The following is a 23738-nucleotide window of genomic DNA, read 5'->3' on the forward strand; positions in this document are numbered from 1 at the left end:
CTGTCAACGTTCAGTAGGAACCAAGCGTCAAATTACTCAATTACAACAGAAAACAAGTATTCCTCACTGAGAAACAGACAAAATATTATCAACATGCCAAGCCGGTAGTGCATAACATAAGAAGAGAAACATATCTCATTGCCTCCAACTAAAAGCACCATTAACAATAGGAGTACGTGATTATAACTTATGCAACAAATGGTAGCAGATCTTTGAAAACGCCACCTAAGAACTCATGAATATCACCAAAACCTTCTGTCGATATTCTGAACAAGGAAATTTTCCACTATTATCACCTATAAAACTCTTCGCTTGAAGAAAAAGAATTTACAAAAATTTACGAATAAAACTGATACGTTTTTTCTTTAAAAAATAACAAAATTCAACTTTCTTCCAAACATCCCAGTTTGCCCCTGAAGAAGAAAGGTCCACCTTTTAAAGGTGCTTGGGTCATAGTGTTTCTATTTCATTTCTATCAAGACTTCTTGAACCTAACCTATGAGTTTTTCTAATATCATGAATTTATTACCTATCTTTAGGCGTGAACAACAACTGTGTCATCATTTCAGACAAACTGGTAATCTGTTCTCTAGATTTATTGCAGCTCAAAGTGCTTGTTAAAGGTGAAGTTTCTGAAAAAACGCCAAATATTTTAATAATTTTTTTCAAAATGGCGTTACTTGTCGGACATGGCAGATGATTAATAAACAAATGGGTAGGACCAAAGATAAAGAAACATTAGAAATATTTATAAGAACTTAGAACTCGTAGTTACTGATCCCATTAATACTGAAATAGAAACCCTTATCACCCTTTTAACGATTATTTCTCAATACAAAGTACTACAACTAATAATATCAAATGTATCTCGGAAGCTTTATATTTCCCATGTAACCACAACTGAAATTTGTGCAGCCATAAAGGCATTAACAAGTGACTCCTCAGCTGGTTCGGATGATGTATAAAATCTAAAATGATAAAATCTACCTGCGAACCCATCAATGACCCGTTAACTGTACATGTAAATAATGTATGCGCTACTGGAAAATTTCTATATGCTATAAAAATTGCAAGAATCGCACCTATCCACAAAAGTGGTGATCCTGACATGGTCAACAATTATTGCCTTACTTCTGTTGTTTCTGCATTTACTCGTATCTTCAAACGTATTTTGTATTATCACGCTTTTTCAAACATGCAGGGTTATAAAGAAATTTGTAATTTTGTTTTATCAAAAATCAGTCTACCGAAAAACGTCTATCGACAATCATTACAAAGATTAGTAAGGCTTATGAAGCAAAGAGATCTGTTCTAATTTGTGGCCTAGATGTTAAAAGATTGTTCAATATTGCTCTGTAAATGTTCTCGTTATGGCTTACGAGGCAATATATATATAATATTTTAAAAACATATTTATATAACAGGCAATGCTACATCAAAATTAATGGAACAAAATCAGTTCTCAGTAGCCTTCACTATGGAGTTCCCACTTCTTGGTTTGCTTTACTTATATAAACGATTTACTCAGTATATCCTAGTGGAACTTGTTATTAGTATGTCAATGATACGACTTTCATTATTGAGTCATATCATTTTGTAGATTGTTTTAGAATTGGAAACAACATATTGATGTTTATTAAAACTTGGCTTTATACCAGCTGTCTTGCTTTAAATATTAGTAAACTACAATATATGATTATATCTAGAGAACCGATAACTTAAGGATTTGAGTGATTACTGAAAGAAACATTAGATGGGATAAATAAATTTTAATGATTTCAAATATCTTACAAAAACTATTTATGTCATGGAGACATATAAGTTATTTTTATTCCATGACTTATTGTTTAAGATCCATATGAATGTTACAAAAGCTGATTTTGAGGCTCATACCGGGGCCTCCTTACGGTGCAACTGTTATAAAGAAATTCAATGAATATAGTCTTTTCTCCATTTACCAGACCTATGTCTACCGAATCTTTTGTGTTACCAAAGGCATCATAACTTTTAATCCCGAACTCAACTGTCAGTTCTTTCTAGAGAAAGCCCTTTACTCCTTACGATACCACCACATATTCTGAAAATGACCTAGGAAGGTCGAAACGTTGTTCTCTGCTTTATTAATAAAAGTGTTAATACCCATACCAACCGTTCTGAGATACGTTATTACTACCATACACTGTTCTGTCCAAGAAGTACATCAGATCTGAGTTTAAATTGCTTTTACTACTTAGCTCCTGCTATTTTAAATGGAATGAACCTAAACATTTGGACTACTCCTAGTTTCAGATTATTCAAACCAAAAGTTTTCAAATATGTTTATGCATTTGGATTAATGATTATGTAAACATTTTGTGTGTGTGTGTTTTGGTTATTTATCTTACATGGCTGTTACCTTGTAAAACAAATAAAGAATAAAAATAACACATAATTTCGCGTCGTTGAATTTGTATCTAGAAGAAAGAATGCGTCTTTCTTTACACCAAATTTTTTAGTTGAAAATAACTTTCCGTCACACCTCCTGTTCTGCGATATAGTTTGTACTCAGTTACAGTACGATTTATGTTCAATGATGAGAAGCTGTCCTCGTCCACTTAAATTATTTCGCTTTAAGTTAATCTAATCGTTTTTGTTGAATGATATCACAATAATCGAAGTTCATCGCTTTCGTACTGTTTATATTTTTACGAATTAAATCTATTATAGACCCAGCCGGCTATTAGAGATGTTAAACAGGGATGCGACGTAACACACACCCTTAATCGAAAAAAATGTTAATAAAGATATTTTATTTAACTGTGCAATTGTATGATATTCTTCCTTCAACGCAAGATATAAAATTTTCTGGATGACGAGTTAGTCATGTTATATAGCGATATTTCATTTCATCTCTATTTCATTCAGTTAGAGAAATAATGAACCTTTCTTATACTTAAAGTTACATCTGTTTTAATACTGATATTTTTATGTAAATAAAATGGCTGGCTGTTTTGTTTAATGTTTATGTTCTATAAAAATATTGGTGAAATTAAAGATATGTTGTATTGTTGAGCATTTAATAAACAATTTTAAGTGTATTAAGTTTCAACTGCATTACAGTTGTTCCGTGTAAGCATATCACTCAATTGAGAGTACAGAATATACATTTCGAATTTTTAAATTGTACCTGTAAAATTATTTTATTTGAATCATCCTGATATATATTTCCAAGGGATGTTTCTAAGCTTTCCTGTCCTCCATCGGCATGTCTGCGGACTTACAACACTAAAAATCGAGTTTCAATGCCCGTGATGGGCAAAGCACTGATATCTCTTTGTGTTGCTTTGCGCTTACTTAAAAACAACAACTTAAATTTACTTATAAATACGTTAATTTTAGAAGTTCTATCAAAAATAGAAAATCATTTTCTGCCAAAAAGTATGTTCAAGCTCGTGCACTATGTAATTTTGACATTGTCTCTGAAAATAAAACTAGAAAATCAAATGTAATAAATTTTGTGAGATGGATTTTTAACCAATCATTTCGTTTATCTCATGCTAGTTATGGTTTAAATGTTTACAATGTATCATCTTCTGAAACTTTCTTGAGGTCTAATAGCTTAGTAAGAGATACAGTAATAAATATTATGTCGAATAATGTAATTATAGACATTAATAAGGCTTATCCTCCCCATATAAACTGTCCACCACAGGGTATTATTACTGAAGGATGCATGTTACAAGTATTATTCAAGGATCGGTTACATTAAGTTTTTTAAATACGGTGCTTCAGTTTTGTCTCAAATTCCTTTTATAACAGAACCGTTGTTCGCTTTCTTCTGATTTTGTTTGATTGTTTTAAATTTCGTGCAAAGCTACACGAGGGCTATCTGCGCTAGCCGTCCCTAATTTTGCAATGTTAGACTAGAGGGAAGGCTACTAGTCATTACCGACCACCGCCAACTCTTGGGCTATTCTTTTACCAACGAATAGTGGGATTGACCGTAATTTTATAATGCTCCACGGCTGAAAGGGCGACCATGTTTGGTGCGACGGGAATTCGAACCCGCGACCCTCGGATTAGGAGTCGAATGCCTTAACCCACCTGGCCATGCCAGGCCCGATTTTGTTTGATCACATCTAAGTTTAACTATATATATATATATATATATATATATGTAAAAATATTTCACAAATAAATCTTCACTTCTATCGAACTATAAAATATCACATTTACCACTAACTTTTACCAGTTATAATCTCTAATCTCTTTTATTTTCTATTTTATTCTAAAATAATGTATTATAAAAATACTACAAAATTTTGATTCATTTCTTGTATTCGTTTAAAACTTATTTCGATAATTAATAATTGTACATATTAAGTACAACAACCCAACTGGTGTGCGTGTGTAATTAAACATTTTACTACATCTAAGAACAGAATCTAAAATGTAAATATTGTTGTAGCTCCGTTTATTTCAGCGAAGGAAATCATAAACTATTCTCCTGTTTAAATTTCAAAAGATATACGTTATCATTTAACAAACGAAAGTTCTCAAAATTTCAAGAAATAGAAGTGAAGAAGGTTAATTTTCAGACACAAAATTTGGAAAATCATCAAAAACAAAACTTGATGTGTGTACAATGCTAGAGAAAATGGATTCCGATGTAAGGGGTTACAAGATAGGTAGATTATATTTCTGGTCCTCACGTGATTGCAAGACAGATATACTTCAGTTCTAATTGTCATGTGGTTACGAAACAGGTAAGCTGTAGTTTAGGTCCTCGTGTGATAACAATACACGCAGACTATAGTTTTAATTATCGTGTGGTTACAATTCAGTTATACTGTACTTTTGGTCCTCGTGTGGTTATACGATAGGTAGACTATAATTGTGATTATAATGGATTACAAAACAGGTAAACTATATTTCCGGTCCTCATGTGATTACAATATAAACAATTGTTTCGGTCCTAATAAACACGAAAAATAAACGATCTTCCCATGCGAAATGTTTATTTTTTGTTTATAACACATCATATTTCTGGCAAATATATAACAAGTTTAATTCCTCCCTGCTAACAAGTCCGAAAATGAAACCGATTTTTCTTTGTGTTTCTTTTTTCAACTAAACAAACTCATCTAAAATCAAACACAACGTAAATACCTAATATTATGCTTCCCTCAGAGTATTTCATCCGTTGGGAATGTCCAAGTGAAACTTAATGCCTACCATACATTTTTGGGCGTGAGCACTTAATGAATAGGAATTGTCTGCTAGTCTGTTATCGAATTTGTTCTAAATCTCGTTTATTTTGTGTGTGTTTTAGTGTGGTACACGCTCAGCGTGTAATTCACTAAGGTTCATTAATATCATCCTATTAACCTAATCGTGGTTTCCTCGATGTACTGGTATGTCATGAGCTTCAATAGGTCAGTTTCAAACACATAAAAATGGGAAACAATATGCATTAAAAAAATATATACAGACTTAAAGTACGCAAGTATGATTTTTGTTACTGTACGGTTTGTGACACAGATAAGGTTTGTTTTGAATTCCGGGCAAAGCCACTCGAGGGCTATCTGCGCTTGCCGTCCCTAATTTTGCAGTGTAAGGCTAGAGGGAAGGCGGCTAGTCATCATCAACCACCGCCAACTCTTGGGCTATTCTGTTACCAACGAATAGTGGGATTAACCGTCACGTTATAACGTTCCCACGGCTGAAAGGGCAAGCATGTTTTGTGTGACGGGGATTCGAGCCCGCGGACACATATAAGATTCAGCAATCGAATTTCTATCGGTTTCAAAACGGCTAATTTAAACCGTTTTAAAATACTTTAGACGAAATATATTATGGTTTCGGTAAGAGAAAGGTAACGTTATCAAATTTAAAATCTTCAATAAGTCATAACGTGTTCTATCTAGTAGGTAATCCAAAATGATTTTAGACTGCGCAGAGCTCAAGTTCTTTGTTTGTTTTTGGAATTTCGCACAAAGCTACTCGAGGGCTATCTGTGCTAGCCGTCCCTAATTTAGCAATGTAAGACTAGAGGGAAGGCAGCTAGTCATCACCACCCACCGCCAACTCTTGGGCTACTCTTTTACCAACGAAAAGTGGGATTGACCATCACTATATAACGCCCCCACGGCTGGAAGGGCGAGCATGTTTGGCGCGACTCGGGCGCGAATCCGCGACCCTCAGATTGCGAAGCGCACGCCTTAACACGCTAGGCCATGCCAGGCCTCTCAAGTTCTCAGTTCATCACAATAACAGTTCTGTCTTGTGTCTGATTCACAGCGATATGTTTTTGATTGCACTCTAAATTACATAATAAGCAGGTTGATAACTCACCTTGTGTATTGTCTCTGTAAACACTTTCACGTAGAAATGAGCAGCAGTTTTATTTCAATCACTATTTAGATTATACAGTAATATCCTAAAATAATTAGTTTATAAACTTTACAAAAAAAAATGTAATGCAATTTTTTTATCAATTTGGTCTACTAAATACTCCACCAAAAATAAAGAGAGAAACTATAATTACGTAACGCGAATTAGCATAGAAATATAAATTACGAAGCGAACCAAATATAATTATACTTTAGTTTCTTCGACAGTTTATTTAGACATTCACTTTTTTCGTCCATTAACGTTCAACACACGTGGGAATTTTTATGAGACATTATATAAAATATGTAAAACATGAATTTCCAAATTAGTTTATCATCTCATTTCGAACCAACAAATTAACTAAAATATGCAAGTTCACGATGTTATGTGCGTGTAAGGTACATTAATATATTTATGAAATAGAACATAGGTGTCGTTTTGTCTGTTCTTTACAAATTAACGAATTATGTTTACAACGTAACTGACTTCCAGAACGTGGTTAGTATTCTTGTGTACAGATATAGAGCAAAGCTTCAATTTTTGTGCTGAAATCTGTTTGCTAGAATGATTACCACATTTAAGCTGCTGATTCGTATAAGCGGAACCTTACCCCCGTGAGAGGGTTTCACTTTGAAATAGCCGAATGGGTTAATCACGCGCTGATACTGGAGAAATATGTCACTTTATTATTCTTACTCTTCTGATTTTACTCTTTAAACGAAAATAATTATATACATATATATATGTTTTAATCTTAATAGTATTATAAATTATTGTAGACAAATATAGACAACTCGTACGATATTCCATCAAATTGTTTTTAATACCATAAATTTCAGCTACTAAATCATAATAAACACGAAGTCCTGATATAAGAACATACACTAAGGAAACCAACTCGCCAAATTTTTTGTGCTACTGTGGATTTACTGATATCAAGATCGTGAAATTGTCAGTACTGATGTGAAATGTATTTTGTGTAATATTACTGAGAAATTTTTAATAAGGGTATCAATTGAAATCAAGGGTACGCTAAAGCTATTCTCAGACTGATGTTTTTATTTAGCGTACTGTTGATTTCAATAGATACCCTTATTAAAAATTTGTCAGTGATATTACACAAAATACATTTCATTTCTTTTTTTAATTTACGAGTACATTATTTGAGTGTTTCACAATACTAAAGCCTAAATAATTTTAAGAGAAATCCAGTGTATAGCGTAGGTTGTTTCAGAAATGGAAAGTTATTATAAAAATATGAGATTTATTTTTTAAATTTTCAAAACAACCTGCAGTTACTGTCACACGCAGAAATATGTAACATAAAAAATATTATACATATATGTATATACACTGGATTTCTCTTAAATTTATTTAGGCTTTAGTATTCTGAAACACTCAAATAATTTATTCGTAAATTTAAAAACAAAACAAGGAAAGACGAAAAAACAAATTTCCAGTGAAACTGAACCAGAGTCGAAGGTATTGTCGTATATATGAGTGTGTGATGAGAGTGCTGGTTACTCTATAAAACGTCCCGCGGGAAGTCTGTACTACAGTTACTTACTCGGTTGTATATTATCTACCCTGTCACGCATAGAGTTAATACAAATTCAATTTTCTAATGAGCGCCTGTGTTTGAGAGGGGGGAACAGCCCGTTCATTCTCAGAAAGATAATACCGCCATGTGAAAATGAAGCGAGTGGAAGATGCAAACGGATTTTATCAGTATGTACTTCCAATAACACATGTCTGTGCCATGGTAACAGCACTTAATGGAAACTAAATGTACAGCCTGCTCAGAAACTATAGTTGCCTGTACAGATACTTAAAGCCGATTAGGTTTCAGATCTCAAAGGCTTCAGGAAAACACGAAGAGTTTATTTTACTTCAGGTGTAAATGTTTAATAAGAGGTGTCTGAAGTTAAGAATAGTTATTTAATACCACATGTTATATGCATGTATAAATAATCCATTACTAATTGCGTGAGCCCGGCATGGCCAAGTGTGTTAAGGCGTTCGACTCGTAATCCGAGGGTCGCGGGTTCGAATCCCGGTCGCACTAAACATGCTCTCCCTTTCAGCCGTGGGAGCGTTATAATGTGACGTTTAATCCTACTATTCGTTGGTAAAAGAGTAGCCCAAGAGTTGGCGGTGGGTGGTGATGACTAGCTGCCTTCCCTCTAGTCTTACACTGCTAAATTAGGGACGGCTAGCACAGATAGCCCTCGAGTAGCTTTGTACGAAATTCAAAACAAAGAAACAAACTAATTGCGTGAACATGACTTACTGCGTTTGAAACATATATACAACCACGTTTAATAAAAATAAGGTAAACACACTTCTGTATTTCATTATAACTCCTATCTCTGAGCATGCACATTTATAAACTATATCAGCTCTAGGTCAGCATTATTCGAAAATGATGGCGAAGTTTACCAATGGACAAACGTTTTGTATTATAAGTGTTGCCTCCTTCCCACACTTCTTGCTCGCGTTTCATAACTATCTCAACCTTTGTCGGATGTTGACCAATCAGGAAAGACTTGGAGGTTGTGCTGACACCTGTAGCAAAAGCCACGTCGTATTTGCGTAAATGTGACATCAAACTAGACTTTACGATTCGAATTTTTCCTATATAATTCTTGGAAACCTATCACTCGTCCACCCAATAACGCTACTATAAAATTACAACGCACACAGATTCGAAGTCACAGCTGCACAGGCGGAGTATTCACCCAGCAAACCTACTCATTCTAAGACACACAGGTAAGTCTTCTAACTCTACAGTTATAAGAATTTAGGACTGGGTACTACAATTAACAAATAAGTAATGGTTTACAGCAGCACTATTCTACGATTTATGTATCACAAACGAACCAATTTTTCACCCTTCTCATCTTGGAACTATATTCAAGTAACATTATAAGCACAAATTCCGTCAGTCATTTATGTATTAAAAACACAACAACACTAGAATTAGAACTGGGAATATAAAACTTGAGTTTGCTATGTGTCCTGCACACAAATTATTAATGTTTTATAAAAATTACCAAAACGTTTTTGTCGTTGTTGTTGTTATTAACTTACAACTTTTATTTTCTACCGTTTCTTGACAGAAATTGCAACATCATAGGTAAAATTAAATATTCTAATAAACCAACTGGTCTACTCTCGAGCATCACTCGGTGGCCCGGCATGGCCAAGCATGTTAAGGCGTGCGACTCGTAATCTGAAGGTCGTGGGTTCGCATCCCCGTCGCGCCAAACATGCTCGCCCTTTCAGCCGTGGCGACGTTATAATGTTACGGTCAATCCCACTATTCGTTGGTAAAAGAGTAGCCCAAGAGATGGCGGTGGGTGGTAATGACTAGCTGCCTTCCCTCTAGTCTTACACTGCTAAATTAGGGACGGCTAGCGCAGATAGCTCTCGAGTAGCTTTTTGCGAAATTAAAAATAACAAACAAACAAACAAGCATTACTCGAGTGTCGTAGCTGGGTGTGACCTAATTATTAGCGTGTTTGGACGATATCCCAGGACTTACAATTCGCTACTTGTTGCAGAGTAAAATGCGCCTCGTACTTTTAAGCTGGGTTTGTGGTATAAAATGATCGTCAAATAAACTAGTTGGTCAGAAAAAAGGCTGAAAAGTTGAAGTTGGACGCTATATTTAGTTAGATTTCTTCTCCCTAAATTATTTGTTCAAAATTAAAGACAATTATGCACACCGACACCTCTTTGTAGCTTAGCGCAAAACTTTGAAAAATGAAGTTTCGTGTGTTTTCAGTGTTTGCAAGCTAACAAACTCCTAGCATTTTGTCCAAAGAGATTGGACGCTGTTACTCGTTGACTATATTTTTAATCACACAGATCAAACCGTTTGGTATTATAACATGAAATATCACAATGTATTTGCCGTCAAGACTTTTTATCTACTAAATAATCGAAAGCTTGGATTACATATAAGGAAAAGTGCGAATACTTTGAATTATTCTAACGAGTTTTAAGAGAAGTCGATGACAATTAGATGTTGCAGATAGAATAAAACAAAGTAACAAAAACCAACAATGCGTCTGCTGTTACATGTAACTAATATTCTGGAATCATCTGTTGTATTAATTAAGTACTGACCTACCGTACTTCAGTTCTTATGTTTAAGTACTGACCTACCGTACTTCTGTTCTTATATTTAAGTACTGGCCTACCATACTTCTGTTCTTATGTTTAAGTATTGACCTACCATACTTCTGTTCTTATGTTTAAGTACTGGCCTACCATACTTCTGTTCTTATGTTTAAGTACTGGCCTACCATACTTCTGTTCTTATGTTTAAGTATTCACCTACCACACTCCTGTTCTTATGTTAAGTATTGACCAACAATACTTCCGGTTTTACGTAATAACTGAAGTGGAGAGTATTTATATCACAGTTTTCGTCTTGGATACAATAACAACTTCTCTATGATGTTTTTTGCCAACAACTACAACATTATTTTTCATTTAAGTTCCCTCCATCAAACACTGGGCGCGAATAGGACTTATTTTAGCAAATCTCGATTCAAATAAACTGCTGCTTACTTCTTATAACGACAATTTCGTCTTTCTTTAACGAAAACAAAAGTATAAACATTTTAAAACACCTTTATATTTTTATGTCCAGAATTACTACAAGATCCTTATAACACTAAAGCTTTATAAACAATTTATGCATCAAACTGTATCTCAGAACAAGTGGTATGAGTATTAACACTTTTACTAACAATGCAGATAACACCGTTTCCACCTTTCTAGGCCATCCTTAGGTTAACAAAGAGAGCATAACTGTATCACCAGTCTTCAAGCTAGGTCTTCCAGACAGGCTTCCATTTCGACGAATGCAACATTTCTAGGTGTGACTGCGAACTTGAGTTCTTTTTTTGAGTAGATGAATCTCTTCATTGCTTAATTGTCGGTCGGATCTGTTAATTACGAGGTTTGTTGGTGGTTCGTCGTGGTGGTATCTTTTGTGTTGTTGGCGCCTTAGTTTATCTAGTTTTTTGTTGTGACGGACCTTCTTTTGCTTGTTTTTCATACTATTGAGTTGATTTATGTTGCGTTGTATGAGTCTTTATATGTTTGGTTGAATGCAGCGGGCCAGTTGATGGACTAGATTCATTTTGTGTTTTTGCAAGTCACTTAGTTCTAAATATTTCGAGTTTAACATGGCTTTTAGAAGTTGTTTTTTTCTGTAAATTATAGATAATGTTGTATATACTGGTTAAAATGCGTGGATAGTTTTATCTTTACAAAGTTAGGGATTAGTTTTTCTTTCTTCACTGTTGGATGAAGTAAATGTCATTTCTTCTATTGATGATTTTTTGGTTTAAGTTTCTTAGCTTCGTTAGGACCACACGAGTGTGTACGGTTAACAATAGCGTAATGGAGGTACACCCTTGTGCAAATTAATTGAAACAAGATGGAAAATTACGATTTTTTCAATTTTTTTGCGTTTTATTTCTGAGAATCCATAAATTACTCATAAATTAATACATGATATGACAGCCTTTATTTTTCAGAAGATCATTAATCCGCTTTGGCATCGAGTTCACGAGTTGACTGCAGTCTTTATTAATTTTTGGATCGCGATACCAAACCTCAGTTATGGCCTCAATTAGCTTATCTTTCGTACTACAGTCTTTTCCCCGAAGTCTTTCTTTACAAATTGCTTAAAGATTTTCAATAGGATTTAAGTCCGGAGAGTTTCCAGACCAGTCCAGCACCTTTATTCGCGTTGTAGTCATAACATTTTTCACAAGTTTCGATGTGTAGCACAGAGCCAGATCCATCTGGAAATCTCTTTTTTAATTCTGAAACGACTCTTCTTTGCAAAACTTTGATGTACTGTGGTCCTCGCATCATACCTTCTACGATACGTAAGCCTCCGGCGCCATAGTAGCTGAAAAAGCCCCAAAACATTTTCTTCAAGGGATCTTTTACGAACTGACTGATATGAGATTCTCGAAGTTTCTCACCTGGAGATCTGCGAACATGCAAACTTCTTTGACCCTGTACGAGAAATGAGTCTCGTCACTGAATAACACCTTCCTCCATTGTTCTTGCGTCCAGTCCTTGTATTTTAGACCCCATTGATACCGTTTTTTCTTCATTGAGTTGGTAAAAAGTTGTTTTTTGACTGGTCTCCTTGCACTTCTAACACAATTTCGAATGACGTAATATATCCCAAAAATAGATCGACCGTACTGCAAAACACAGTTAATGACGCCGTCTGTGTGAAAAAATGACTATTAAAGAAAATCAGCGGGTCCAACGAGCCTACACTGGCCGCCATGCTGAAAATATTGTAAAATGACCATTTGTTTCAATTAATTTGCACAAGGGTGTAACTTCAGGCACAATGGAGTTTAAATAGATAACACGGTACACAAAGAAACACGAAAGACTTACACTTCTCGTATAATCGCCATGGTGAAGTAATTCTTGATGACGAGAAACCCACTTGAAATTAAAATGTATCTCAGAACGGTTGGTATGGGTATTAACACTTTTATTAATAAAACAGAGAACAACGTTTCGACCTTCCTAGGCCATCTTCAGGTTTACCTAAATTAGGGACGGCTAGTGCAGATAGCCCTCGTATAACTTTGCGCGAAACTCAGAAACAAACAAGCAAACTGAAATTTGTATAAACTCAGGATGCAGGAATCAACTGAAATGTGTATAAACTCCTAAGCAGGAATCAACTGAAATGTGTTTTAACTCCTTAGCAGGAATCAACTGAAATGTGTATAAACTCCTTAGCAGGAATCAACTGAAATGTGTATAAACTCCTTAGCAGGAATCAATGTGCTTCTTGTTTATAAACTTAGCAACTAAATTCAAGTTAAATTGTGAGTAAACTCCAAAACTGGAATCAAACTGAAATGTGTATAATTTGAGAAAAAGGAATACTCTGGTTTTTTTGTTTTCTTCTGTAAACGCAAGATTAGAAATAAAACTGAATTTTGTGTATAGAACTTGGTTTCCCAGTTTGCATGAATGATAGTTAATTACTGGGCGTCTTTTGCGCCCCATACCCAGTAGCTCAGTAACAAGTGTGTAGATTGATAACTATAAAAATTGGGTTTTGATACCCTATGTGGGAACAGCGCAGATAGTCCGTTGTATAAGTTTGTGCTTGAGAGTAACAACAAGCAAAAGATTCACGTCTTTAGGGTTATAGAGTGTTTTCAACACTTTGCGTTGATAGCTCTGCATCAGAAAGTTGAGAGTACACCCTGTTACCCCTCCCCTACTTGAAAATTTAACTTTTGTGAAAAATGCAATCCATATTAGATTAAAAGTATTCTGAGCTGACACGTGTTTGTTAAAGACTAAGTTTAGTAGTTATTTTTCTACTTTAAGACAAATTGGTAAGTTAAATCATATCAAAGTTTTCAATTAAAATCTGCTTAGAGGTTTCTCAGGTAACTAATAGGCCAGATAAATGTTAAAACAGTATTAAGTGCTAAGTCTTGTTAAAACAGTATTAAGTGCTAAGTCTTGTTAAAACAATATTAGGAGCTAAGTCTTGTTAAAACAATATTAAGAGCTGTATATCGTTAAAACTATTAAGTGCTAAGTCTTGTTAAGACAGTATTGAGTACTGAGTCTTAAACATAACCAACAGGCTTTGTAATGGTATTTATAAATATAATTCTAACATATCCAAAGGTCCTGATGATGCTACTATTGTATAATGAAAAAATCGGTTGACATTCTCCGTCTCTCTTTCTTTTCCTTTACGTCTAATAGTGACTTGTATTACTTAAATTTTCAGTTCTAGCATTTCTCCTGAAACGTCACTTGAATATTAATATCTGTTATTTTGTTCAATACAATAAATGGCACAATATCCAAAGCACAAATACATACGTAGTGATATTGAGTTAGAAGACAATAAGAAATGAACATTTGTTTAAACAACATGGAAAAATACCATCTTTCATAAAATCGAGATAAATGCTTAGGGCGAGACACCTGCGTAAATAATATTCAACCCAAATGTAATGTTAGATTGACTTATTACTGAAAGAATGCTGACGTTACGTCTTCTCAACCATGTCAAATTTATTATTTCTCTGTACTATAAAGCTAGAATAGAATCAATCAGCTTCTAAATCAATATCATTATGTGTGCATTTGTGCTTATATCTTCTAACATTTCTTGAATATTCTGCAGTAATCAGTACTGGAAGTCTCATATTCTGCAGTAATCAGTACCAGAAGTTTCATGTTCTACAGTAATCAGTACTAGAAGTTTCATGTTCTACAGTAATCAGTACTAGAAGTTTCATGTTCTACAGTAATCAGTACTAGAAGTCTCATGTTCTACAGTAATCAGTACTAGAAGTCTCATGTTCTACAGTAATCAGTACTAGAAGTTTCATGTTCTACAGTAAAAAAATTAATGAATATTTCAATAAAATTTATTTAAATTTTTAGTGTGATTTTTAGCTGTGGTGTTGAAGACGTGAGAATACTGTTTGTTTTTAGAACGGAAAATGTACGTGTTTGTTCACAATCCAAAGTTGTTTTTGTTTTATTTAATATAAAACTATCTGTGCTGTGGTCATCACGACAATTGAAATCCGGTTTTTAATTTTATAAGCCTTCAAACGTAACGCTGAGCCACTAGGGAGAAGCAGTTTTTATATTATAAAATAATGATGACTGTAAAATTGTATTTATTGCAAAATAAATATTTATTACGAGAACAAATATCTTAATTGGAATTTTTCTCTGCGACCTTGACGCTTGTATGACACAACTGACCAGCAAACAAATTACTGACTTCTTTCTACACCTTCCAACGTACTGAAAAATTTTATGTTTTTCTGTTATGATGGTCAATGTAAATTTCGTTTGTTTGTCCACCTGACCGACACCCTATGCACACAATGGCTCAACAAGAGACTCCTAGGTTTCGGATATAGCGATCTCAGTCAGTAAGATTGAACTGTAATTAAAAGGAAATCAACTTTTAACAACAAAACGGGACTGATTTCCCTCTTATAACGCACCCACAGTTGAAAATGTGGAGCGTGCCCTAGTGGTTACCAAACCTAACTAGAAGAACAAGAATCTCTGACTTGAGAAGTGACGTTACCGAGCATGTTTGGTGGGACGGGGATGCAAACTCGCGACCCTCAGATTACGAGTCGCACACCTTACGTTTTAATCTCAAGTGTGTTTCTCGTCATCAAGAATTATGCATCAAACTGCTTATGAGTTTGGGGTTGCAGGTTTGCATCCCCGTCGCACCAAACATGCTCGCCCTTTCAGCCGTGGGGGCGTTATAATGTTACGGTCAATCCCACTATTCGTTGGTAAAAGAGTAGCCCAAGAGTTGGCGGTGGGTGGTGATGACTAGGTGCCTTCCCTCTGGTCTTACACTGCTAAATTAGGGACGGCTAGCGCAGATAGCTCTCGAGTAGCTTTGCGCGAAATTAAAAAAAAACAAAAAAAACAAACAAACCGTGTCTCGATTTTATTGTTCGTAATTAGTATCCCCACGTGTTATTTTTAAGTATTTGCAGACAACAATATATCTCTGTCTGAATTTTGAAAATTTTCGGCAAAGGTATAAAGGTATGCCTGTCCTTGTTTTGAAATGTCTCTTTATCTCAGATTTGAAGATTTGCAAACAACGCTACTTGTGTATTTCAGTTTGCAACATTTGCAAACAACGTTATTTGTCCATTTCAGTTTCCAACGTTTGCAGACCACGTTTGCAGCATAAAGATGAACGTCGTTTTCATGTTTTTCGCAACGTTCCTTATTTTTATTAACGAAATTAATTCGTGTAAACTGGATTTTAATGATATTTAACGTTTCGTATTTAACAAGCTCACCGTTAGTACAGCGGAATGTCCATGGATTTACAACGTTATAATCAGGGGTTCGATATGGCTTTGCTATAAGAAAAACACACATATTTAACATTTTTCCAGTTTGTTAGCATTTCTAGTCAACAACTAATCGTGAAGTTATGTTTTAAAAATTGGTTAGCTCGATCATGCAGTAAACCAAATAAACGTGAACTTGTTTACTTAAATATTTTACCATGTGGTAAATGAATTTCTTGCTCATTTAATCGCGTGGGCCAGCTCCTTTATCCGCAAGCTATGTTTGTATATAACATAACTATGTTGCTCATGGAAACAAGATACCGTAATGAACATTGGCGTACAAATAACTCCTTTCTTTTTTTGTTTAGGGCACTTTTCCCGTACTTACATAATTAATGTCGACTTTCCTGGGTAAAGTTTAATAATTATACGGTTGTAGAAACAGTTTGTTTGTTTTTGAAATTTCGCATAAAGCTACTCGAGGGCTATCTGTGGTAGCCGTCCCTAATTTAGCAGTGTAAGACTAGAGGGAAGGCAGCTAGCCATCACCACCTACCGCCAACTCTTGGGCTATTCTTTTACCAACGAATAGTGGGATTGACCGCACATTATAACGCTCCCACGGCTGGGAGGGCGAGCATGTTTGGCGCGACGCGGGCGCGAACCCACGACCCTCGAATGAGTCGTACGCCTTACGCGCTTGGCCATGCCAGGCCAAAGATAAGTTGATAGTTCCACTAAGAAACGTACATAGTGTGTGTGTGTTTTTCGTATTGCAAAGCCACAAAGGGCTATCAGCTCAGCCCACCGAGGGGAATCGAACCCCTGATTTTAGCGTTGTAAATCCGGAGACATACCGCTGTACTGTAGAAACAGAGCCATTAATCTGATAGAAACTATTTAATTTACATTGTTTATTTTCTGTAGTAATAGAAAGTATCATTGTTATTCTCACTAACACTGGTCTATCTTTTATAATAACAAAAAATGATGCAGTGTTCATTGTTTCTAGTCTACCTCCTATATTAATAAAACGTTATTTTTGCTATTTGTATTACTATAGTAATAAAAATACACTGTAGTAATATAATATAATTTTTTAAATTTTCACCAAAGGTAAAATTGACATTATTAAGTATTGTTGTGTTTGATATTGTTGTCTATAGTAGCTGAAACTATGGTTGAAATAATATCTTCATTGTCTAGTTCACAAAGTAAAGTAGTGTTGTACAAATACTTATTTATTGTAATGTAAGCTATGGATTGGCTTCACAAGTAGTGGTGGCCAGGCATGGCCTAGCGCGTTAAGGCGTGCGCTTCGTAATCTGAGGGTCGCGGGTTCGCGCCCGACTCGCGCCAAACATGCTCGCCCTCCCAGCCGTGGGGTGTTATAATGTGACGGTCAATCCCACTTTTCGTTGGTAAAAGAGTAGCCCAAGAGTTGGTGGTGGGTGGTGATGACTATCTGCCTTCCCCTTGGTCTTACACTGCTAAATTAGGGACGGCTAGCACAGATAGCCCTTGAGTAGCTTTGTGCGAAATTCCAAAAAAACCAAAAACTCCTACAAGCTACATGTCTTGTAAAAAACAAAATTTTCTACTTCCTGTAACTATATAGTATTTAGAAGTGTTCAAAATTGTTTTACTTCTATCGGTTTGATATTATTTAAGAACGGTTTTATCAGTTACCTCTCCCTCAAGAATGCCAAAATACTTCCTAATTCGACAAGATACCTATTTTTAAGAGATTACAATTCCGTGTTCTATCATATACCAATTAATTTAAGAATATGCAAGAGCTTCTTAATTTTACTAACTGCCTACTTTTTAAGAATGACCAAAAGCTTTAGTTCTAACGACTATTTGTTTTTTAAAACGACCAAAGCTTTAATTATACCGTCTATCTATTCTTGAAGAATGACTTAAAGCTTTGATTCTACTAGCTATGTGTTTTTAAGAGCAACCAAAAGCTTTAGTTATACTGACTATCTATATTTTTTAAGAACGAGCGAAAGCTTTAATTCTACCGATTACACTATGTAACAAATTTTTACTTTTTCTTGTTCCTGGGCAGAAACTGTTATTTCCCAATTTTTTATGCCTAAAATAAATGGAAAAGACCTACTTTTCTCTTCAAACTTTGTGACCTGGGTAATGAAATTTTCAAATTTACCCATTTTCCAGAACATTCCAGGTAGATTCAGTGCTGAGTAGCTGACAGAGAATTTTCTCGAAACTACAAGAACTTCAAGAACTTTTTAGAATTTTCTAGAACTTTCTATAGTAATATATATATACAGGGGCTCACCACTCACCACTTCAGTTTACTTCTAGCTACCTTAGTGAACACATAAGTTTATCTGATTTTATGAGAGATGGCATCAAGAAGCTGCAAATATTCTCCAGACGCATTCTGCTATGTATGTGGCCAATTTGTCAAAACAAGAGCGAAAACGTACTCTGTGACAGCATCTACTAAAATGTGTGAAGCCTACAAGGCATATTTCGGCATGCCTGTCGGGGATCAAAACACACTCTGGGTCCCTCATTTTACCTGCGAGAACTGCAAAAAAAACTGTAGAAGGTAAGACGGACAATTTTTGCTTGCTTGAATAGTAAGATTTTATATTATACACATTTTAGACCTTTTAAAATTCGGTGCGCCTCAAAGAGGAATACAACAGCATCAAGACCTTGCTATAAGTCTTGAAGTATGGTGATTATGGCTGGGAGGTTATCGGAGACTTCAAAATGATGGCATTCCTGATGGGTCTCCAAGGAGGCTTTACCAAGTTTCCACTGTCAAGTGTGAGCCACTAGTGGACCTCCAGAAGGTGTTGTTCCCACTACTGCACATAAAATTGGGTCTTATGAAACAGTTTGTCACAGCTCTTGATAAGGAATCTGCAGCCTTCAAGTATCTTCGAGACTTCTTCCCTAAGTTGTCTGAGGCAAGGGCAAAGTTGGTGTCTTCGATGGACCACAAATAAAGATGATCCTGGAGTACACAGAATTCCCCAAGAAGCTCAGTAGGAAGGAAAAAAGCTTGGGGCAGCTTTGTCGCAGCGGTTCGGGGCTTCTTGTGCAATCACAAGGCCGAAAATTATGTGTAACTGGTTAAGCCTCTGGTGAAGAACTACGGTAAAATGTGCTGCAGGATGTCTCTGAAAGTCCATATCTTTGACTTTCATCTTAATAAATTCAAGGAGAACATGGGAGCATAGCTAGAGAAGCAAGGCGAGCGCTTCCACCAAGATATATTGGACTTTGAACGCTGCTACCAAGGAGGGTATTACGAAAACACGATGGAAGACTACATTTGGGGGGCTAATATGTGTAAGTGATTTACATTACAGTTCCAAATCTGAAAACTACTGACTTCTAAACATTTTTGTTCATCTGTGTATAACTTTAATATAAATACATGTAAATCTTGACTCATATGTTGTTAATTAGAATGCGCAAATTTGCCCGTTTTTACATATAAAATAGGTTAATTTCTAAATCTCATTATCCAGGTCACAAAAGCAAAGTTTGAAAGAAATAATGGACATTTTCTGTACTTTTACAACATAAGCAATTAAGAAATAACACATACTATCCAGGTACAACTTTTGTGTTACATTGTGTTATCTGTTCTTTAAGAACGACCAAAAGCTTTAATTCTATTGACTACCTGTTCCTTAATAATGCTCAAACTCTTTCTAGTTTTGTATGAACTGAATATTTATATTTCTTCAACGTTTCCAACCAAATATTATTTGAGTTTATCATCAATATTGAAAGATTAAATTTCAAAGAACTTTTTGAGAATCTCATTTATGTCAGAGATGTAATAACAAAGAAAATTTGGTGATAAAATATAACCTATGGATTCCAGTTCCCTCTAGGACTGTCCTTGTAGACATAACATTGGGGAAAAATTTAAACCCATCTTTTACACATCAGTTAAGTGTTGACTGTCACTACTGTTCGCAGCAAATCTCTCCATGCATCAAACACTCTGTAAGAGAACTAAACCTGCTTTAAATGAAGCCTCACCTATCTTTCTAAATCTTAAACCTATGTCTTCTCATCATATCACCTCACAAATAAAACAAAAGGAACTTAGAATCCTTTAACCTAACGATCTCCCATAAAGTCTAGTAAGCTGTTGTTTATTTGTTTATAATGACAACCCCTGAAGGAGTGTTGTTTAGTTCTTTATAATGACAAGCCCTGTAGGACTGTTGTTTAGTTGTTTATAATGACAAGCCTTGTAGGACTGTTGTTTAGTTGTTTATAATGACAAGCCCTGTACGACTCTTGTTTAGTTTTTATAATGACAAACCCTGTAGGACTGTTGTTTAGTTTTTATAATCACAAATCCTGAAGGTGTGTTGTTTAGTTGTTTATAATGACAAGCCATGTACGACTCTTGTTTAGCTGTTTATAATGACAAACTCTGTAGGACTGATGTTTAGTTGTTTATAATGACAAGCCATGTAGGACTGTTGTTTAACTGTTTATAATGACAAGCCCTGTACGACTCTTGTTTAGTTTTTATAATGACAAACCCTGTAGGACTGTTGTTTAGTTGTTTATAATGACAAGCCCTGTACGGCTGTTGTTTAGTTTTTATAATGACAAGCCCTGTAGGACTGTTGTTTAGTTGTTTATAATGACAAGCCCTGTACGGCTGTTGTTTAGTTTTTATAATGACAAGCCCTGTACTACTGTTGTTTAGTTTTTATAATCACAAATCCTGAAGGTGTGTTGTTTAGTTGTTTATAATGACAAGCCATGTACGACTCTTGTTTAGTTGTTTATAATGACAAACTCTGTAGGACTGATGTTTAGTTGTTTATAATGACAAGCCCTGTAGGACTGTTGTTTAGTTGTTTATAATGACAAGCCATGTAGGACTGTTGTTTAACTGTTTATAATGACAAGCCCTGTACGGCTGTTGTTTAGTTGTTTATAATGACAAGCCCTGTACGGCTGTTGTTTAGTTGTTTATAATGACAAGCCCTGTACGGCTGTTGTTTAGTTTTTATAATGACAAGCCCTGTAGGACTGTTGTTTAGTTGTTTATAATGACAAGCCCTGTACGGCTGTTGTTTAGTTTTATAATGACAAGCCCTGTACTACTGTTGTTTAGTTTTATAATCACAAATCCTGAAGGTGTGTTGTTTAGTTGTTTATAATGACAAGCCATGTACGACTCTTGTTTAGTTGTTTATAATGACAAACTCTGTAGGACTGATGTTTAGTTGTTTATAATGACAAGCCATGTAGGACTGTTGTTTAACTGTTTATAATGACAAGCCCTGTACGGCTGTTGTTTAGTTTTTATAATGACAAGCCCTGTAGGACTGTTGTTTACTTGTTTATAATGACAAGCCCTGTACTACTGTTGTTTAGTTTTTATAATCACAAATCCTGAAGGTGTGTTGTTTAGTTGTTTATAATGACAAGCCATGTACGACTCTTGTTTAGTTGTTTATAATGACAAACTCTGTAGGACTGATGTTTAGTTGTTTATAATGACAAGCCATGTAGGACTTTTGTTTAGTTGTTTATAATGACAAGCCCTGTAGGACTGTTGTTTAATTGTTTATAATAATAAGGCCTGTAGGACTGTTGTTTAGTTGTTTATAATGGCAAGCCCTGTACGGCTGTTGTTTAGTTGTTTATAATGACAAGCCCTGTAGGACTGTTGTTTAGTTGTTTATAATGACAAGCCCTGTAGGACTGTTGTTTAGTTGTTTATAATGACAAGCCCTGTACGGTTGTTGTTTGGTTGTTTATAATAATAAGGCCTGTAGGACTGTTGTTTAGTTGTTTATAATGACAAGCCCTGTAGAACTGTTGTTTATTTGTTTATAATGACAAGCCATGTAGGACTTTGTTTAGTTGTTTATAATGACAAGCCCTGTAGGACTGTTGTTTAATTGTTTATAATAATAAGGCCTGTAGGACTGTTGTTTAGTTGTTTATAATGGCAAGCCCTGTACGGCTGTTGTTTAGTTGTTTATAATGACAAGCCCTGTAGGACTGTTGTTTAGTTGTTTATAATGACAAGCCCTGTAGGACTGTTGTTTAGTTGTTTATAATGACAAGCCCTGTAGGACTGTTGTTTAGTTGTTTATAATGACAAGCCCTGTAGGACTGTTGTTTAGTTGTTTATAATGACAAGCCCTGTAGGACTGTTGTTTAGTTGTTTATAATGACAAGCCCTGTAGGACTGTTGTTTAGTTGTTTATAATGACAAGCCCTGTAGGACTGTTGTTTAGTTTTTATAATGACAAGCCCTGTAGGACTGTTGTTTAGTTTTTATAATGACAAGCCCTGTACGGTTGTTGTTTGGTTGTTTATAATAATAAGGCCTGTAGGACTGTTGTTTAGTTGTTTATAATGACAAGCCATGTACGACTCTTGTTTAGTTGTTTATAATGACAAACTCTGTAGGACTGTTGTTTAGTTTTTATAATGACAAGCCCTGTACGGTTGTTGTTTTGTTGTTTATAATGACAAGCCATGTACAGTCCCACATTTATTATTAACAAATAAAAATCAAATAATCTTCAATTGTGTGGCCCTCTTTTATTTTAGGTGTGTTCAAAGTTTCACCGAATGTATGAAGTTGCTTGTTTTGCACATATACGAAAACATACCGCTGTGAAACGATTCGCAAGAGTAAGGTTAAAAGACAGAAATTTCGATTTTCAAAAGAGTAAACTTGAAAAGCATTACTCGATTTCATTAGCTCCTAGCTCTTGGCTCTTTGTGAATGAGATTACACTTAAACAGTGAATTTATTTTAAAAGAAATTAGATAAAACACTAATTACTGATTTTTTTCAAACACACATGCGCTAACAACTGTTTTATTTGCTATCACACACTCATAAAGTTTGCTTTGAGTGTGCAATTCAACAGGCTGCCTGAACCAGCGCGAAAGTCAATTTTAATAAAATCAATATTTTTAGTATGCAAGGGACCGTGCTATAATATTTATTTACAAAGAAGTTACTCACTGTTAATGAATTAAAATAACTCTCTTCAAATCATCTACGGAACTTTTTTCAGTGCTTTCGCGCTTTGAATTTGTAGTCTGATGATTGTGAGTCGGAGGCAGACATGCGTTATATTAATGTGTCCTTGAGCAAGACAACTATTTTAATCTACTTAGCTGTATGATGGAAACCAGCTGTTAACCTGCGATGGACTGGATACCGCCAGGGGTTTGGTTCATCATTCTCATCCGTTTATGCCGTTTGAAACCGGAGTTCGAAAGCATTGGCCTTATGTGTCTTGCAAAGGCATTGCACGGATTTATTTTTTTTATTAATCTTTGGGAAGCTATGAACAGGCTAATACGCGTTATCACCTCAAAATAAACCTAACATAAATAACCGAACGTGGTCAAACGGCTAGCCTGCTGGACTCGAAGTCAGGGGCTTTGTGAATCGTGCTCCGTTCTAGTCTAGTTCTTAAT

The 23738-nt window shown here is 35.2% G+C and overlaps 1 protein-coding gene across 5 annotated transcripts in view; it reads left to right on the forward strand.

Moving 5' to 3' along the window:
• The window catches only part of LOC143226331 (uncharacterized), a 64832-nt gene that overhangs the window by 34667 nt on the left and 6427 nt on the right, over window positions 1-23738 (forward strand). Inside the window, exon 1 of one of the 5 annotated variants that reach the window (XM_076457150.1) lies at window positions 8890-9141. The exons of the other annotated variants lie outside the window; for them this stretch is intronic. The gene's annotated coding sequence lies outside the window, so the exon portion shown is untranslated. Of the gene's footprint in view, window positions 1-8889; window positions 9142-23738 lie in introns of those variants that run through there. 5 annotated transcript variants of the gene reach the window in all.

The sequence above is a fragment of the Tachypleus tridentatus genome, chromosome 9 (assembly GCF_004210375.1).
Source record: "Tachypleus tridentatus isolate NWPU-2018 chromosome 9, ASM421037v1, whole genome shotgun sequence".
In the NCBI taxonomy this organism is placed as follows: Eukaryota; Metazoa; Arthropoda; class Merostomata; order Xiphosura; family Limulidae; genus Tachypleus; species Tachypleus tridentatus.